The following is a 20,394-nucleotide window of genomic DNA, read 5'->3' as shown; positions in this document are numbered from 1 at the left end:
GTCATCCTGAACTCCAAGGTAGCTTATCATAACAGGTCTAGGAGTATCAACTAACTTCCAGGAGTTTTGAAATCTCAATTTCAAATTCCAGGGAGTGAAAAATTAATTGGATTTTGTGTGAGGATATCTATTAGAATTCGAGCAACTGTGGTTGGGGGACTGAAGCAGACAGTTGTTCGTTTGTTTGTTTTTTTCCCAGTAAAGTGCTCTTCCTGACAAAATAGAGAACAAATCACCTTACCAGAAGAAGGTTATGACCTAAGGCAAAAATCTGAAATTTACTATACTCTGCTGTGAAATCCTATACATATTTTAAATTAGCTTAAGTGTACCTCCAATGACTAGTCTTGTCTAGATCTGTGAGTAATTCTTTCTGGTTGTAAAAACTCCCCATCATTGCGTCAATGTTATAGATTTTTTTACTTAACTATTTGTCTTTTCCAACCATGTGAATTATTAGATATTATCTAGGAATTATTAGATATTATCTGTGGCATACATAGTATGCCATATTAAAATAACTAGAAGGAAAATAATCTTTCTCCTTTGTCTTAGTTTTTGATGTCTCCCAACACCTATGATGCATTCATTCAATCTTCCAACAAATATTTATTGAGCACATACTACATTACGGGCACTGTTAGTCATTACATATCCCTGATGAACATGTTCTCTATTGTAGAATTTAAATCATCAAACAAGTCAATATAAACCTACAGTTATGACTAACACTATCACGAAAATATAGGTTACCATGTTGGTTTATTGAGGGAATCTAATTTACACTGGATAATCCAAGAAGTTCTCCGTGAGAGTGTGACCTGTCACCTGGGATTTGAGGGCTGACCAGAAATTTGCCAGAGGAGTAGTGGTAGGGAGGAGGGGGAGGAGCACAGAGGGAAGTTTTCCCAGGAGAGGACTCTGTAAGTGAAGGCCTCAAGGTAGAAAGGAATTTGTTGTGACAAAAGATCATTGTGCCTACAGAGTAAATGGAGCAAAGTGAGGCCAAAGAGGTAAGCCAAAATCAGCTGGTACATAACAATGAGTGGGACTTGATACTGAAGTGCTTTAAATAGGGCATTGTCATAATTCAAATTTGAATTTTTACAAGAATATTCCAAATTCAGATTGGAATGGATTGGAAATTGGGAGCAGAGCAAAAACAGAAGCAAAATTTGAAAAACTATAAAGGAAGTGGCACAAATTCTCTGCAGAGCTCTTTCTCTAATCCAACAGCTAAATTTCTCTTTCTACCTTCACCTTTAGGACTCCTATCACCCTCAATGACTTCCTTTCTACTTTTGCTTATGGCTCAACTATTGAGTCCTCTTCTTGCCATTCCTGTCTTTCTTCTCTCAGACTAACCTGCTCTGTACTTTTGAATATCAATTCCTGTATTTATCTCTTTAGCTCTGGAATTTCCCAGCCTCAATGTAGTTGCAAACTTCATTATTGATTGATATTTTTTAAATGAATTGTGACAGTTCCCAAATATAACTGGTAGTTGGAATCATTTGGGTAGCTTTTCCAAAATACAGATGTCTTAGCTCTACTTCCAGAGATTTCCAATCAGGAGGCCTGTGGTGGATCTTAGACATTTATATTTTTAAATAGCTCCACAAATAAAATTGATGATCATCTATGTTTGAGTACCTTTGTTATTAGAAAATTATCAAATTCATATCACAATAATTAGGTTCTAAGAATTTTCTAACACTGGAGGCCACTTAAGAGGCATGTTGCCAACAGAAGTTTAGAAATCACAATCCACTGGAAGCTTTGTCAATGATTTGCCTAAGACAGGCAACATCTTTTCCTACAGTGACCACAGCTAATGAAAAAGAACTCAATGAAAGAGAACAGTCTTTAGATCTGCAATTACATTTTGGATATTTCTAGATCCTGCAGCCACATTTTATTAACAATTTGATACCATTTGCACATAATCTCAGTAGCAGCAATAAGCATTTTGATGCTATTTCGTACTGGGGGAAAGTATTGCCTGATTTCTTATTACTCACTCACTTATAAGGCTAAGATATCAGGTCATGTGAGAAAAATGAAGTATATAAGCTATGTGATCTGCCTCCAGACAAAATAAATAAATAAATAATTAAGAGCAGATTCAAAAACTCTGAGCTCTCAAATTTCCAGTCTTCTGTTTCTCGCCCTGAGCCATACTACCTCCCACACTGCACATGTTGTAAACTTTATGTGGCCCATCTGTTAAGGAGTTTGTTTTCCAGATTTGCAGGGGCTTGGCACTTCTGGACTGAGTACCAGAACTAAATGTGACACAGATTTTTACTTTTTAGATCATTTTTAATTGCAAGGGCACTGGTGTTGGAAAGGGTCAGGGGAAAGGAAGAAGTCGCCCTTCAAAACTAAAGCAGAAGCTGTATAGCAATGGTTAAATGTCATGGCTTGGGCAAACATGTACTTAACACCCGTCAAGATGACAGTGCCAGCAATACTAAGGGTATATTGAGTTTCCAGGTTTGGTGGTGGGCTGAATGTGGGCACAGCTTGGCATTTGAAATTAGGCAGAGTCAGACTATGATGTTTTCTTCGAGTTAATGCAGAGACCATAGATAATAATTATGTTGCTGAGCCTACAGAGAATCTTTACGACTGATCCCCTATTAAAGTGGAAAATAAGAGGATAATGTCTCCAGCACTAACAAGTTGGCAGGGAAGTAGCTGGCAACTCCTCCCACTAATGTTCCATCTGCAAGAACCTTCACTATGATCCAGGATATTGTTTCCCCACACAGGTTGTGCCCGCAGGGTAATCAAGAAAGAGATTGAGTGGAGAGATCTTTATTGTGTTTGAAAGTCACTGCCATTGGAGGGTGAGCAGTGCATGTGATTGAAGACTCATTATGCCATGCCATTCTAATGGAGAAGTATCCACGCAGTGATGCCTACAGGAAAACAACCATTTCTGAGCACCGACTTGTTGTCCAACTGGCATAAAAGTCACAGAACAAGAACAATTTCTAACCAGGATTCATTTTAGAAAAGCCTTTTGTTTCTTTTCATGGAAGCTTGGAAAACTGCATTTGTTTAAAAATATCTTTTCTGTTGATTGCTAACACAGCATACAGCACTTTCCCAGAACTGACTTTCCTCCAGCATCCCAGGTTGACTGGCTGATTTTTCTCTAGAAGCAAGGGGTGGGAAGGAAGAAAGACTTGTGAATGCAAAAGGAGTGTACAGACCAGCTGAGGCAAAACCAGACTCTGATCCCTAAAGTGATGGCTGTCATTGTACACTTCTGATGCCACCCAGGAAGCATTCCCTGGTTGTTCCAGGCAGACATAACATCTGCCTCCTCTGAATTTGATATTTAAAATGTACTGCCTTGTGTTGTAATCATTGCACTATGTGGCTTTTTGCTCCTTTTATATGTCCCACAGTGCTTAGAACAGTGTCTCATTTAACATATTTTTGTACCATGACTAAATAAATGGACTCTAAGGCATCCACATTGAAAGCTATGGACAGGCAAGCATTGTGAGGTTACTCATCAATGTAAGGAGCATACAGATCACCAATGACACATTGTGCCTTCGTGGCGGACACTCTATGAAGTAACAGGTATTAGTAGCTAATGCTTCAATGTGTCAGGCACTGTTTTAAGCATTTTATGTTTAATCCATCTCTTTCTCCCAATATAAATAAATGAAGTAGTTATGTTATTAGTTCCACTTTACAGATGGAAAGAGAAAGGCACAAAAGAGTTTAACTTGCATAGGATCTCACAAATAGTAAGGGGGGTTATTGACACATGAACTTGGGCAACCTTTCCTCAAAGCCTAAATTCTTAAGCTTCACACAGTCTCTGAGTATATAGGACTCCTAAGTGTTTATAAGGGACATGAATTTCCTTATCTCATTTTGCAGCATTCCTAAGACCTTGCATAAGATAGAAATGTAGAGAAGACACGGGAAGTTTTAAATATCTGCTTCTTTTGGGCGTTCTCCTTTATGACATTTACTTTGAATACATTTTTGTGTTTGAAGAAGCCCAGGAAATTACTTCCTTCTATCTTCTCTTCATTAATTCATATCCATACTCCTACCATATATTGCTCACTCCCTTTTCCCTCCATCAAACAAGGCAGAAGCAAAGAAGCATAAAATATTAATGCTGCAAGAGACATTAGAAAAGACCTTCCCTCCCTCTGGACTGTTTCTTCATTACCTGATTGACTTAGCAACTCGCATTCATCCAAACATGGTCTCAGTGGAGTTTCTCTTGACCTGTAGACAGCACAGTTGCTCCCACAGTCCTCCATTCATACCTACATCACAGTGATTATCCTTTTAGAGCAGGGGTTCTTAACCTTTTTTGTTCCACGGAGCCTTACTAAGTCCACACTATACTGTGTATTATTTAATAAATAGATCTCACCTGTACCAACACATCCCCATGAGAATAATGTTTTTCTGAGTTTCAATTCAAGCTCATGGACCTTTTATTAAGAACCCCTGTTTTAGAGGATTTTTGTTCAATTACATTTAGGTCTCCCCTTCTAGGGTGTAAATTCCTTTGAGAACAAAAACCATGCTTTTTATTTTTTACTATTCCTCATGCTGGGCAAAACAGTGGGTACTTAAAACATATGTTCTGAATGAATTAATGAATCCAATGCTTAAAATGTTTGTTCTAAATGAATTAATGAGTCCAATACAATGCCCTCATTTTATAGAAGAGGAAATTGGTAGAAAGGTAAAGAGACTGCTCAAGATCACATAACTAGTCACCTGAAAAATCTAACCTGAAGTATACTTTTCTTCCCATTATGAATGCCAGCCAGGCCATCCTCCATTGCCCAAGTCAGACCCAACTTCTTTAATACCTGAAAATTGTATTCCAACATGATTAGCTCTCTCCCTTTTGAATTTTATAATGCTTGCAATCTATAAAATTGATTTAGCTCTTATTTTGCTGACCTGTCTTCTAACCTAGACTTGCATGTATTTATATTATTTCTCTTTGTCTAGCTTAAAATTATTTTAAAGCTGAAGAATATACACTACTTCTTTTTCCTTGTTATGGAGCTTTAATTTTTTTTTAAGTTTGTAAGCATGGGAAAATTAGGAATTGATCATCTTACTCATTTTACCATTTCTATCATAACTTCTAACTCCAGCTCCAAGAACAACCTCAAGTGTCAGACTTTTGTTCTAGCTATTGCAAAATCCCCAATCTCTCTGGCCACTAGCACCTTCGAAACACTCTTCTGAACCTCTAGCAACTGTCCCAACACTAAAATCAGACTGTTCCAGATTGGGTTATATAAATTGTGCTTTTCCCTGAGAAGATTCCTCTGTGGAACTGCAGAAGACAATTATCTTAGACAAAGTTCTTTTGTTGTTGTGCAAGTTATAGGAGTCCCTCAGAATATTTTGCTTCAGTGGAGGTGCCTCATCTAAACTAGAGATGAGAAGTGCAGGCAGGACGCTAAAGGGCCTGGAAAAAGATCAAGAAATCCGTTAGAAAGTAAAACAGCTACTCCATCAGTCTTTCTCTCTCTCTTCCTCTCTCTTTCCCTCTCTCAACATATGATCTCTCTTTCCTGTTTCTTCTGCTTTGCTGCTTTATCATTTTTTCTTTCCAGATCCACTGTCCTTGCTGAAAGTTTCCTTAAGCTCCCAAGTTGTTCATTCAAGTAGCAGGTATCTCTAAACTCCAATTCTAAGTTCCTGAGAAAGACAACCCAATTAGCCCAACTTGGGTCAGGTGTCCCAATAATCCGAATAGCTATGCCCCAGGAGTCAGGGACATGTAGAATGCATGTGAACTTGTACCATCTGACATGCCCTCTACTTGACACCAAGTAGAAATACAAAGATGAAAAAAATGGAAACCCTACTTTCATAAACTTAGCAATAGGCTACAGAGTAAGAGCCAAAACTTTTCTGGTTTAGGGTCTATATTACCTTTCCTGCAATCAAGAACAGGATGAATCATTATTTGGTCAGAAAAATGGACGAAAGTCTATCATTTTCTCCCTTTATAGATCACTATTCTCCACACCTCAAAATTTCTGTTTGTGCACTTATATCTCTTGCCCAAAGCTAAGCTCTTCACTTGGCATGGAAAAAGTAGGGAAAAGATGGTGGACTTTTTAAGCTACTGGCAAAGCCTAGGATATGATCCCCAGCCTCTAGGGTCTAATATGATTGAAAGATTCCCAAGCATCTCACGAACATTCTAAGAAATCAGGTGAATGAAAGGAGGAAGAAAAGAATACTCTCTCCTTTTAAGAGTACCTACCAAAGATTCCACTCAACTGTACTGCTTTATCTCATTAGCCAAACTAATTACATGGTCACTTTTAGATGTAAAAGATGTGACAGTATGTAATCCTTTAACTAGGTGACACTGTGCCCAGCTACTAATCAGGGACCATTCCCCTTTAGAAAAGAAGAGCAGGATGGCTATTTTGTAGGTCATTAATAGTTTCTGCCAAACCCTTTAATTCCTATTTTGAAATTGTTATATGGTTCATAGCTTTTGACCCTGGTGTCAAATCTTTCCTGCCACATTTAAACCCTGTCCTGTCTTGAATATTTCAATACTGGATTATGCTTGCATATTTTCCTTTTTAATTACTTTTCTAACTCCTTTACTTTCCTCATTTCCTCCTACTTTCCAGTTATAGGTGTTCCTTTACTCTTTGTATCTATCTCATCCACCCTCATCATTTCCATGATCTACCCCTACTTCATAGTTCTTTCTTTCACCTTTCAGAAAACATATTTTAGAAAACTTTCTGTCTTTTATAGTGGGCTGACCCACCAGTTAAAAACTCAACATCTAGAAAAAAAATTCTATAAAGGTCTAGGAAAAGAGTGTTTATTCAAAATGCAATGCAGAGACATTTCAAAAAGTAAATTCTCTCAGCCTCTCCATACCAGGTAAGAATAGCTCATTATACGCTTCCATTGTGCCTTGCAATTCTTCATTAGGTTTTCAACAATTGGAATAAATTAATTACTTGTATAATGATTTGTTCAATGTTTATGTTTCCTTCTGATGTACTATGTCTATAAGGATAAGTACCATATCCATTTTGCTACAGCACTGTATTTTCAGTGACTCGTACAGTGCCTGGCACATAACAGTCGTTTAATAACAAATGGACAAGAGATAGACTGAATAAAAATATCACTTGATTGCCCTTCCAAAGCTCTCATGGAGTGATATTACTTTGGTAAAAACAGGCCAGCTTCAAGTCCTGAACACATTATCTGGTTTTGAAAACAGGGTAGAAAGTGTTTACTCTCATGTGTGGAATCCTTTCCTGAAATTATAAGGACAAGTCTGTGCACTGAATGATTTTCAGAGAGAGATACAAACACCATTGTTATAGAAGAATTGTATCAGTCTAACTAGTGCTGGGAGACCTACATAAGAAATCAATTTTTATTCAGAAGATGACTTAGAACAAGGGGGCATAGCCAGAAGATTTATGTATCCAGGTCCAGTATGTTAACTTACTCTTGAAAGAATTTGGCTAATTCTCCCTTTCTCTTTTGCAGTCCTTATGAATAAGATAGATTTGGGTTTAAAGTCTAGCTATGAATGAAGTTTAGCAAGTTTCTTAGCTTTTCTGCCCTCTATTTCCTCATATGAAAGAAATGGAATATTAAAACTGACCTTTGGGGGGCCTGTAGTAAGGATTAATAAAACAATTATGTAGAATAATTAGCAGTTATTGGCATTTTGTAAAAATTTAGTAAATGGAAGCTATTACAGTTTATCCCCCTCTATTTTCCATGGATGATCAATTTCTTTTCTAATTGACATTTGTTTTTAGATTTGTCAAGTTGCACCCAAGTCCTCTTGGTCAGGGGATATCATGTTTTTATCTCTATTCAGATCCATTGTGTACTAAATTTACTGTTTAATTCTTAGAGGCTATAGCTCAGATGTCTTTGGGCCTCACTGACCTTTTGTACAAACAAAAGTTCCACTAAAAATAACAATAATTTATAGTTTTCAGTTCCTGTCCCTATCCACTAACAGATAATCCCCAGCTCCCAACCAAGGACTCTGCTACCCAAATATTTCTGAGAGTCCCTAAGATCAGTCTCGCATATACTGAACCATTATGAGCTTCTCCCCCTCTCCCACTATCCTCTTCCTGCTTCTCTTTATTGATGGTCTCTGCCAGGCCTCTTCCTATTATAGAACTACTTAGATCCAAGAACACCACTGAAGAATAGATTTTATGTTGTCTTCCATTTCTCCATCCAAGTATACTCTCACTAACCTCTCTTCCTCTTCAGCCAAAATCTTGAAAATCCCACACGCTTATCAACACATGCCCTGTAGACCAGGTGGGCAGAGAGGTGGGTCCTTGACTCCACAATCCCTATGTAGACTCAGCCAGGATGTATGTGCTGATTCCTTTACATTCTTTTTACGTTGCTAAGGCACATACCATTGTAGTTCCTATCTCTATAGTTTATTTTCCTGAAATAGCTCCTCATTCTGCCATCTATATTCCTGGTCATCGTATTAGACTCAAAAATCTCTGCATAGTCTTGTGTCCTCTCTCTCCTTTGTTTCTCATAATCAATTCCAATTACTGCAGATTTTACCTCTGCAATCTCTCTTGTTCTTATCTCCTTTCTCTATTTTCACAGATGCCAATCAAGGTGAATCATTAATTACTCTTGCTTGGCTTGCTGAAAAGTCCTCCTAATTAATCTCTTTGCTTCCAATCTCCTTGTTTTCCATATACAAATCGGTTGTCTGATCTACAAAATTAGGACACTAGACTAAAGCTTGCAATTTTAAATACCATCAAATCCATGAAAATCAAGTTCAACTGACCAGACATTTGCCTACAGATCTACATCAGTGTTTCCTTCCATATTAGGTAAATCTGATCAACTAGGTCATTTTTCTCCAGCTCTTTTTGAAAACAAGTTATTAAAAGTCAAGCTATATTTTTTTTAGAAAACTGAAAGTAAATGTCCTAGATTTCATATGTAGAAGTTGCAGAGAGTTACAACAATCAAGGCAGTTGGTACGGGACCATTTTTATCTTAATCAGGAAAACGTTAAATCTGAGAAATAGTTGCAATTATCTGTAGACACTTGTGGCAGAGTGGGTAGCTGCCATAGTGTGGGAGCAAAAGTAGTATTTGTCACCTCAAGATACCTGAGTATTTGTCTTGTTCTACTACATTCTTGCTGTGTGACCTTGGACATATCACTTTTCTTAACTAATATTTAATCTCTGCATTCTTGAGAAAGTCAAGTATTTCTGCATGCTCCTGTAGCACTGCATGTCCTCCCCTCCCAACATTTGTCAGACATTAATATAATTTCTCCTCTAAACTATAAGCCTCATGAGAACAGTGTTGACTGTCTAATATCCCCAGCACCTAGCACAAGGTGGTTATCAGTTAATTATTTACTGAAGAGATGAATGAAAGAGTATCTTTCCAAAGCACAGTTCCAATACTTTATATTACTTGTAAATGGAAAATTCCTTGGAGGCAGGGGTAGTGTCCTACTTACCTTAATACACTCTGTAGAGCTCTGTATGATGCCTTGCACAGATGAGTGCATTGCATTCAAATGGATTGGATTGATTGATTAAAAAAAAAATCTACACCTGCATTCCTACGTGTCACCAAAGGAAGAAATACTCTCAGCATGGTAAGGGAAAGAAAAAAGAATCTGGAAATGGAAGAAGAAGCTGTAGAAGTCAGAAAGACTTTAATGTTAGGGCTTCTCCATGAATTCCTTCACAGTCTGGTGAGGAAACTCAATCTGTGATGTCATTCCTGGGAAACCAACAAGCCCTCTTCATAGGGATTGCTCTTAATGAGAACCCCAGTCCTGCCCTGCTATTAGACAACGGAACAAAGAAAAGTAACTCTTCTCTCAAAATGAACAGGGGGATGTTTAATTCAAGGATTTTTGCCAGAATGGGATTCAGACGATACAAATTAAATTGCTATCCCCACCACTCACTAGCTGAGTACCTTGGGGGGAAGTTTCATGACATTTCAGAGCTCACATACCACACCTGTCAAAAACATAGACAGGATACCAACTCTGTCTTCCAAACACTGTTGTCAAGGAATAAAAGATCATGAAAGCTAAAGTGCCTTTTAAAACATGGGAAAAACTGTATGTTGGGCATCACTATTGCCACTATTGCCACAGCTGTTGCTATTTTGTATGGTGGGGACCCTGATTTGAGTTAGGAAGGTATGTGAATATCAATGATCTGCGGAACACATACGCCAAAGGTGTGGCTGCTCAATATGGTCACAAAGAATGCTGTAAATAATAAGATTCCCGAAATAAAACTTAGTTTGAGGCACACTACATCCAAAGGATTCCAGGTGCAGTATTAAAATCATCTCAAGGGAATAACAGTAATTTTAGTGAAGCAAGGGGGAAATATCAAGACAAGATCATTGCTATTACACAGTAGGAAAAAAATAGTAAGAGAAATGAGTAGCACTCTGTTTTTTTAATTAAAAAAAAATACTCAAAGCCCCTTCTCCAAGACTAATTTCTAAGTTTATTCACTTTCTTTCATCTGTCTTTCTTTCTTTATCTCTATTGATCTCTTCCTCTGTCGTTTTATGTTTGGTGATTTCATAATTTCGCAAATAGTTCAAAGTTTTATTATGTCCTATTTCTTGCTTAGTTTAAAAAAATCCATTTTCCTTCATGCTGTCTTCTCTTATGTTTGCATCAATTTTTCCATTTTTTCTTATGATCAGTCATTTTTAATTTCTACTGCTTTTGATCTCTTCTTTCCTTCTCTCCATCTCATTTACACAATTGTTCTTTAATTTCTTATATTTATGTCTTCTCTATTGTTCTTTCCCCTCTCCTCTCATTCCCAATTCTACCCGTCTGTCTTCCCTTTATATTATTTTTTAAAACATGGGTGGGTGGCCTTAAAATGTTACAGGAACAATTTGTTACTAGGATATTTGGCTGGAGGGGGGCACACAAACTTATTTATTCTGAGTATGTTTCTGTGAGAGTATGTGGGCAGATGGTTGATCAAATCACTAGGTGGCAGTATTCCAGATGGGATGCTAATTAGGTGTCTATGCCCCTCCCCCCTCTTCCTAATGTTTAAGTCTTAGATACGGATTTTTATTAAAAAAATACATTCAGTCCTCTGCAGCATATACATTTGAAATCTAGGACATATCACATCAGTTCTCAAAAATAACACAGCATTTAAAGATTCATGACTACTGATTCGAGCCTGAACTGGGGAGGAAATGGTTTGGTTGACTTGCTTTTCCTGTGTGGGAAAAGAAAGCAAATTTGAACAAATGTGCTAATGAATGAAATTTCAAATACCAGTCCAAACATCCAGTTTGTGAAATAGAGTACATTAATGAGTATTTCATTCACACACTCCTTTCACAATCTCTAAACCTTAATTATTAGACGATTTGAGTAATCCATAGTGTATTCTATAAAATGTAGCGGACACCTGCTAGTTTTTGTGTACCCAGCACCCTTTCCTTTCAGGAACTGATGTTGTTCTGCCATATACTTGCTAGAAAACCTTGGACAAGTTATGAAATCTCTATGTGCATTAGTTTCCTCATCTGTAAAATATTAATATTAATAATGCATACCTAAAGGATTTAATATGAGTTAGCATATGTAAAACATTTAAAAAAGTAAATGGCATGTATAAGCTCTGAATGTTAATATTTGTTTAAAACAGCATTAGCCCCTCTGTTATTTTTTATTATGATGAAGGTTCAAAGTGGAACAGCCTTTAAAACTTATAAATTAAGGATTCAGATAAGTCACCAGGTTAATTACAATGCATTAAGTGTGATGGGGATGGAGAGTACAAAATCCTATGCTATGAAGTAGGGAAGGAAATAGAGAAAAAGTTCTATCTCAATTGAAGCCTAAGGATGAGAAGATTTGGATGGATGAATTTGGTGGAGAGGTTTGGGGAAGACGTTCCTGGAAAAGGGATGAGCATTTCCTCTTCCTGCAGATATAACTAAGAAGGCAACACTGGCTTTACTCAGGAATTGGGCTGTTTTTTCTTAATGCTCACAAGTATCTGTGAATAATTCATTTTGATTTTCTATAAAACAGAAGCAAAGGCATCATTTTGAGAGCCAAGAAGAAACTATTATAGCCTAGCCTACTGAAGTGTGACTGTGCAGTAACGAAACAGATTTATAAACAAAATGTGGCACAAATCTTTTCTCAGGTACTGTGCTGATATCATCCTTATAAAATAGCATTAAATATTTTTTTTAATAATGAATGCATTCTTGGATTATATTCTCCATGAGTGGTGAGGGGTTTCTACTGAATTATCAGTTATTGTCTCCTTGGGGCCAATGACATGAATTTGCAAATCAGGTCAATGTGGGATAGGAGAAGAGCACAATCTTCAGCAGGTCACAAAATAGAGACACTGAACACAAGATCCACAAAAGCCTAGATTAAGGTTTTTCTGAAATACATTTACAAGCACATGACCTCAGGTTTTACTCACTGGAATAAGATCACTAGAGGTGGAAGAGTTGTGGTGTGGGATGAAGGAATGAGTTGTCATCTAGTCCCATAAAGATGTAGTCTTGATTTCCCAAATGGGTAAAACAAATTTCCTATAGTACACAAAACCTGAGCTGTCCTTGCCATTTTAAGAGCTGCAGCAGAAATACAGAACAATGAGTTTAACGGTCCAGATCACTGAATAAGAAAGCCACCTACAAATCCTTGCAGGAAATATATATTCCTGACAGGCAAAGAACTATAGACACTTTGTGTGATGAAATATGCAAGGGAAGCCCCATGGGTCTGTATATGGTTGCAAAGTGATGAATTTGAGCACTTACTGTAATTGCTTTTTACCATTTAGTCAAGTAGTGATTAAAATGACAGCCTAGTGGTTTGGGCAGCCAAAGGGTCAAGTGTACCCCCAGCTATGGGTATGTCCTTCAATTTCTCTTTTTATGATCTTTCTTATATGCATCTCCATTTTTGTTTTAACATTGTCAAACTCAAAGGCACCAGGATGTCTTTCTGTCTCTCTCTCTCTCTCTCATGCTCAAGATCCAGACATAGGGATTAAGCATAGTTAGGGGCCCTGTGTTACTCCTCCCTGACTTTGAGCAATGAAGTGTTTCAATAAGAGTGGACAGTTTGAGATGAACCTTACAGTACTGTTTCCCAAGGCCTTGTCTGCCAGAAGGTATATGATTCCCACAAAGCAAGTCATATCACGAAGGTTAGCTATTGGCAAATACTTTAGAATTCTCCCCATATGAAGTTTACCAACCAAAGGTCCCACCCAAAGGACAGCCTAATCTTTCAGTGACTCTTAACTCAGTAATTACTCCCACACTTCATATTTCTCCCCCTGTGTGGATGATGAAAATCCCTTTCACCTCTTCTGAGCCAACTGTGCCACCTTGGTTTTTAGGGATTTCCAGAACCTGAGAGCAAGTAGCCAGTGATGCTTAGTTTGGTTTTTGTTTTTGTTTTTGTTTTCTACTTGTTCCTGGTTTCACCATTAGAAAATATGGAGTCACAAGTTTCTGGTACTGTTAGCATAAATGTCTTCTCTCATTTGCTGAACCTGATTGCAGTGTCTCTACTTGAAAATAGAAACCTTTTCAACAACAATCACTATCCCTTTATGAGTTTTTCTTTTTCACTTCAGATGGTAGCAAACATGCATTTATTAAAATATCCCATAAAGCATCAAATATTCAATGTGTCTACAACACCCACCTGCAGCATACTGACATGCTTAACATATTTTCTCATTTTTTTTTTCCACTTTGCCATTCAATTCTACCCTTACTATTTAAATCAAATCCATTCCCCTCTTCCTGGTCACTTTCCCATTTGGGTTACTGACCTTGAGGTGCTGTTGGTTCCCTTACATGCAAGGTATTGCACAGTTGGATTTTTTACTTTTTTCCTGTTTCTCTTTGGATAACTCATAGCTCCATCAATGATTGTCTGTCTTTACTTTGTTTTTCATTATGTTAGAACACTCCTTTAGCATCTACTAACATGTCAGCAGTATCCCATCCACTGCCCTCCACACCAACACCATTTATAAAATTTGCTCACAAGGGCAACTCAAAAGCCTGTGTAGTGAATTAAAGGAAAAACTTGAAATATGTATTGTACAAGGACATTTACTTTTAGATATAATCTTAGCATCTCTAAAACTTCAGGTATTAGAGTTAGAAATGCAGAGACAGACAGCAAAGGCTAATGTGAATTTGCCATGTATGTGCACATTTTGCAGAATCTTGGATACTAAAGCCTAACCTATCTGTACCCAATGTATTGGAGAGACTTCTCAATAGTAGAACTTCACCATCTAAAAGTTACTCTTCTGTCTGGGAAAAATGAATGTCCATTCTCAAGTATTCTGTTACACTGGTATTAGCTATTCTACTCCAAGGAAGCTTAAACTTGGATATTTGATCTTTTTGTCCCACTCTAGATTTTAAGAAATGACACATTTTGTCATCATGATTTCTGTTCCCCTCTCCTCATATCATTTAAGAACATGAAGCTTTTAGTATGACTCATAGAATAGCAAATATAGCATCTTAGAGAACTACAGGTTACTCCAGTAAGAACATAAATCTTGTTCTGTACCATCAGACTGAGATGGATAAAAACAACAAAAAAGGGCCTTGGGCTTACACTGGGATCTGAAGGGAAGGTGTCAGTGTAGTTTTCGAGAATCATATTAAATTCCCTTAATAATTTCATTATTATTGGGCCAATTATAACCTTTCAATTGTTATTCCAGGCCCTAGGTGAACTGAGAAAATGTTTTTCTTTTATTCCAAACTATCAGAATCTTTTCAAGTAAAAACTTCAGGAAACATATTATTCTTTAAGTGGTCTCCATATTTCCTGGTAGAAAATGGTACAGAAGAATAACCAAGCATCAAATGTAGAGCGGGCTTCCAGGAACTCAGCAGGATTCTGGAAAAGAAATAAAGCTGGGCAGCTATTCTGGGACTGAATTCCAAGCACCTTTCCTGTCATCCTCCTCTCTGCCCAGCAGTTGTCCTTTCCCTCTCAATCAGCATCAGGGATTCTAAAACCTGACCAAGCAGTTCCAGTCAGAACTAGCTTGGCCTTTGGGTATGGGAGGAAAGGTTAAGCTTCTCTGGGCCTTGACCTATGGCATTTGCCTGGCAGCAGGATTTCCAAGAATAGCTATTTTCTGTGGTTTTTCAATCCTTAAGTCCCTAGGGAAACTAGGGAGTATAAACGTTTTTGGTTCTAAGGTTGTTTCAAGCATAAGAAAATGTTTGTCTTGAATTTTAGCCAGCAGCTTATTTTATCTAAATGAATTTCCAAATCTCGACTTACACAAACCAAAATTCTCACCAGACAGACCAGTAAGTTTCTATTCTGTAACAATAATGGAAAAGGAAATAGTTTAAAGGAGGCTAACTGACCTCCAGAAAGTATATTTGGATGAGTGGCAGGTGGGACAATTTAAAACTGAAAGTCAGTGCTTCAGTCATGGATTTAAAATACTACTTCAAGTCAGAATTGATGTTAATTATTAGCGAAGGGAGCTCTTTCAACATACTCCTTTGACTAACTTACATAGAAATTTAAGAAGGAAAACAGAGGATCTCTGAAAATTCATTTGCAGTGGAAAATGAAATGCAGGGCAGGACACTAAGCAATAAATCCATGACATCTTTCAACTGCCAACACATAAATGTTTTCAAGGGAATCATTTGGTCATGAGTCAAAATGAGAATTTTAAATGAAACCTTTATGCATACATCCACAAACTTGGGGTGCATGTCATATATCTTATTTCCTAATTAATCAACCTATGCCCCCAACTGCCAAATTAGCAGGAAGCTCCCTAGGGAGTCAGTATCCTGTAGCCAAAAAGGGCACAGAATCTTTTGGAGGGCCATTTTTCATCCTACCACAAAGGGATTACGTACCTTCCTCTTAAACATTTCCTCCAAAGATCCACACACTCTCAGGAATCAGCAGGTTTTCCTTTTCAAACTTAAATTACAAGGCTTTTGTTTATTTTTAACTATATCCGCTTTCTGAAAACAAAACAAAGTTACCAACCAGCCTCCTGAGTGCCATTCTCTGTATTGCTTCCAGAATGTCTTAGACCCTCAAAACACAAAAGGCATAAAATCATTGTTCTCTTTTCCCAGCAAGAGACCTGCCTACCTATCCTACTAGTTACGGACACAAGATTCATACCCTGGGGGAAATCTTCATCCCCCTATACCCTAACCTTGGGAAAATGGGAATATCCCCAGTGCTTCAAGCATGATTAACCCATCTAGGGACATCCAAGATGACTCTCCAGCTCCTCCGTCACAAGAGCAAAACAAGTCAAAAAGCAACGTTGTTAATGAAATATGGAAACAAACAAATAAATTCTAATCTGTGCAATTGAGGTGGTATGAAAATCAGAGTGCTAAGGACACTGCTCTTCCTTTCACTCTAATATATTTTAAGATAATTTTCCTTTTGATTCCCATTGTAATTTACAGAAGCTGGATCACCTGTCTTCATAGTCAGTGTTCTCTCTCTTCTAGATTTGTTCATTTATTTTATAGTATGGAGGGCACAGATCATGAGGATGTGAACTCAGGTCTCAGAAAGCTTGAAGTTCTGCTCTACTTTTGTCCTAGATATGTAGTCATGAGCAAGTTACTAAATATCTCTATACTTGTTTCTATATTTTTAAAATGAAAGCTCATGCTCATAATTTATTCTAAAGATTAAATAAATTAATAAAATGCTTATAATAGTCCCTGGCATATACTAAACATAGACTAGACATTAACTATTATTGTCTTCTTTCTCTTCCTTGTTCTTTTCATGTAGAGAACAAACATTCATTCATTCTTCTTATTCACTGAAGACTTTAGCACAAGGTTCACTTTTCCTTTCTGCTTCAAGTACTGGAATCATCATAGAGTCCATCCAAGACTCTACATATTGCCTCAGAAGTGTAAGTTTAGGTGGAGTAATTCCCTCATCAAATGTTTATGGAACGGTATGGAACAGTGATAATTAGAATAAAGAAGTATTAATAAAAATTTATATCATCATGAGCTTATAGTCCATGAAGAGAGAAAGACAACTAAACATACCTTCATAACACTGTGAAAAGTGCTATGATAGATGAATATATAAGGCTTTAGAGTACTTAAGATTAAAGTTTCTCATAATTACAAATAAATAACTCTCTACAAGACCGCACTACCCATACTGATAAGTATATTTGTTCTGCCATAACTCCTATCACAAATACCGTACAACAGTTTGACTTAAATATTTGACAGGAATTTATTGGCTCACAGTTTTGAGGCTAAGAGAACTCCAAAACTTAGGCATGGTAATGTTTTCTTCCCAAAAGTCTGTAACATTCTAGCGCTGGCTGCTGGTGATAGTTGTCGTTCTTTGGCTTGTAGCCTTGCCTTGGGTTACAGATGTCCTCTATTTTCTCCTCTGGGTTCCATTGACTTCCTGATTCTGGCTCATCCCCATTGCTTTCTCTCCTTATGCCGGAATATCTTCCATTTATAAAGGATTCCAGTAATCCCAATTAAGGCACTACCTCATTCAGTTAGCCCATATCTTAACTAAAATAATATCTTCAAGAGATCCCATTTACAATGAGTTGACACCCACAGGAATGTGAATCAAGACCATGAACATGTCTAAATTGGGGTACATAATTCAATCCACCACAAAGAGTTTTGCTCTTTGTTTTCATGGTTATCTTCATTTTAGACTCTTCCTTTACTAATGAATCTATCATTCTGCCATCACTACTACCACCTGAAGCCATGCAAACATGTTCTGATATTTTCCCTTGATGCAGATTTGATGTCAATAAGAAAAGGTTAAGATTATAGGTTCATTTGATCCATTAAAGAAATCAAATATAGAACCATTCACTATTATTCGATGTAGATACATACCACAAGTCCCTTAAAACAGCATAATTAGATTCACTTAGCTTTTTCCTTATGAAATCTATGCCCAGGAAGAAAAGAAATTTCTTTAAGTGTACATTTAAATCAAATGTTTAAATCCTGCATCCAAGATAGGGCTTCCATTTCAAGCAAAGTACAGTGTCTTGCATTTTGACACCAGATGAAGAAAATCAGTTAGGCCTCCGAATGCTCATATTCTTAGTAATTGAAAGAAGGCTGCTGGCAGAAGTAGAAATGTCTTGTCTGAGTCATTCCACTTTACTGTGTGGAGAAATTGAGGACTTTCTTCAAGGTACTAAAGCATGTGGAAGTCATTCTCCAACCAACCAGGTGTGGATATGATGCCTGTGTGGCTGATGCATCACTGGGTGTGGCTGGAATTATGGTGCAGCATAAGCAAAATCCAGTAATGAAATTGCTTGGGGTGGGCCAAATTCAGCCTGCTTCAGAGTCACAGTATGCAGCAGTGGTTCTTTCCATCTTCCAAGCTCAGGAATAAAAGAGGGGTCTAGGAGACAGCTGCTTGTGAAAGGAATTAAAGGTCTCAACTCCTTCACTGTTATCTGGAAGTGAATAGAATGCTTTGTCATACAACTGCCTGAGGCTAATCCTCTAAACTCCCACAATCTTCTCAGTCTACTACCCCAGTACCTTTGAAGCCAGGGTTTAAATTCCTAAAAATAGAAGCAGGATTATGCTGTGCAGACTGCTGGGAAGGACTTTAAATGCTTCCTGGAAACTGGGGGAAAGGCTGTAGGATGGCCTTGAGAAGGGGTGAGTGGGGAGGAAGAAATATCAATTGTTAAGAGAAATAGTAAACTGCAATTTAGCACAGTATTTTAAAAAATCTAACTTTTCTTTTTCTGACTGTCAAGGATTTTGTAGATTTTCACAATTTGAAATTGCATCCAGTCAATTTGAACCTTTATTTGTAAAATGTGCTGTTCTCTTCCACTAATCAAAATGCATCTCTTTGAGAATGTCTTCACTTCCATTAAGGCTGGCGTAAGAAATTCACCCACCAATTCTGCTGACTCACCTCCTGCTGGAATTCCTTGTCCACAGCCCTACTCTTTGCCCACCTTTAGTGATTGCATCATTGAGAGGGGCAATCACTGCCCTAGAGGCAGGACCTGTGAAAGTACCATCTCCTAGACAGCTCTTGGACAGACCAGCTCGTTGAATAACTGAACTTTATAATAAAAATCAAGACCTTCTTAGTTAGTGCTACTAAATATATTTTAATTATTATAAGTAAATGCTAACTATACTTGACACTGTATTTGGAATTAATGGTAAATGAAACTCTACTTGAGGTCTTTGGGCTATTCAGAAATATTTATTTCCCACACTCCTTCTAGGTATTGATAAGATGGCACTTCCTCATCGTATTGATCTGAAGTGTTGACATATGATTTACTTTGGCCAATGAACAGATATAATGAGTATCATTTACAAGCAGGATCTTTAGGAGACCCTGTGCATTTTAACAAATTCTCTTTTGCCTCTCCCCTAATATATGACAATGTTCCAGAGAATGGCTCAGTCACCAAGAAAGGACAACAGTGATGTGGGAATGGAAAGCACAATGGAAACTTTCATTGGACAACAAACCTTTGTGGTTTTAAAAGACTGATATATGGGGCATGTTTTTACTGAAACCTAACCTAACCTGTGTCAACTAATACATACCATGAAATGTTTCCTGGGGTTCATTAAGTTATCGAACATCATGATTTTCCACTTTTAAACAAGTCTTTTAAGAAGACTTACTTTCACTGAAAATCTTCAAGGCAAATTTATGCAATGTAAAACAGTCAAGGGAAGTTAGTATTCTATTTATAATTACTAAAATTTACGTCTGAACCTAATGAAATTCTGACAGAATACGTATAGAACCCAAAGCCCAGCTATCCTCTAGATTCTGTTGTATCAAAATTATCATAGGAAAAAGAATTTTTAGGCAAAACTAAGGATATTCACTCTTCCAACTGTTCATCAAGGTAGAAGCAATTTCATTATTTTATTTCAATCCACTAAGAGTTGAGAAAGAGTTTATACTTTACTTACCAATAACAGCCTAAATAATTTTATTTATCCAATAAATAAGCACAAATGCTCAAATATTTTTGAAAGCAGGGAAGGTAAATAGGTAGAGATTTCCAGCTCCACCATAATGAGATAATCCCACAGACAATTCAGCACTTGAAGACATTCTAATGTGACATTTTATTAATATCTAACAACTCTTCTTTTAATCACAACAGGATTTCTTTTGTCATTAATTGAAATATTTTTACCACTTTGTAATTTTTCCCCTGGGTTTAATTTAGTTTAAAATCCATCATATTGTAATTTACTTCTCAA

This window comes from Dasypus novemcinctus, chromosome 12, assembly GCF_030445035.2.
Source record: "Dasypus novemcinctus isolate mDasNov1 chromosome 12, mDasNov1.1.hap2, whole genome shotgun sequence".
NCBI lineage: Eukaryota > Metazoa > Chordata > Mammalia > Cingulata > Dasypodidae > Dasypus > Dasypus novemcinctus.
Note: the sequence above shows the minus strand (reverse complement) of the source record.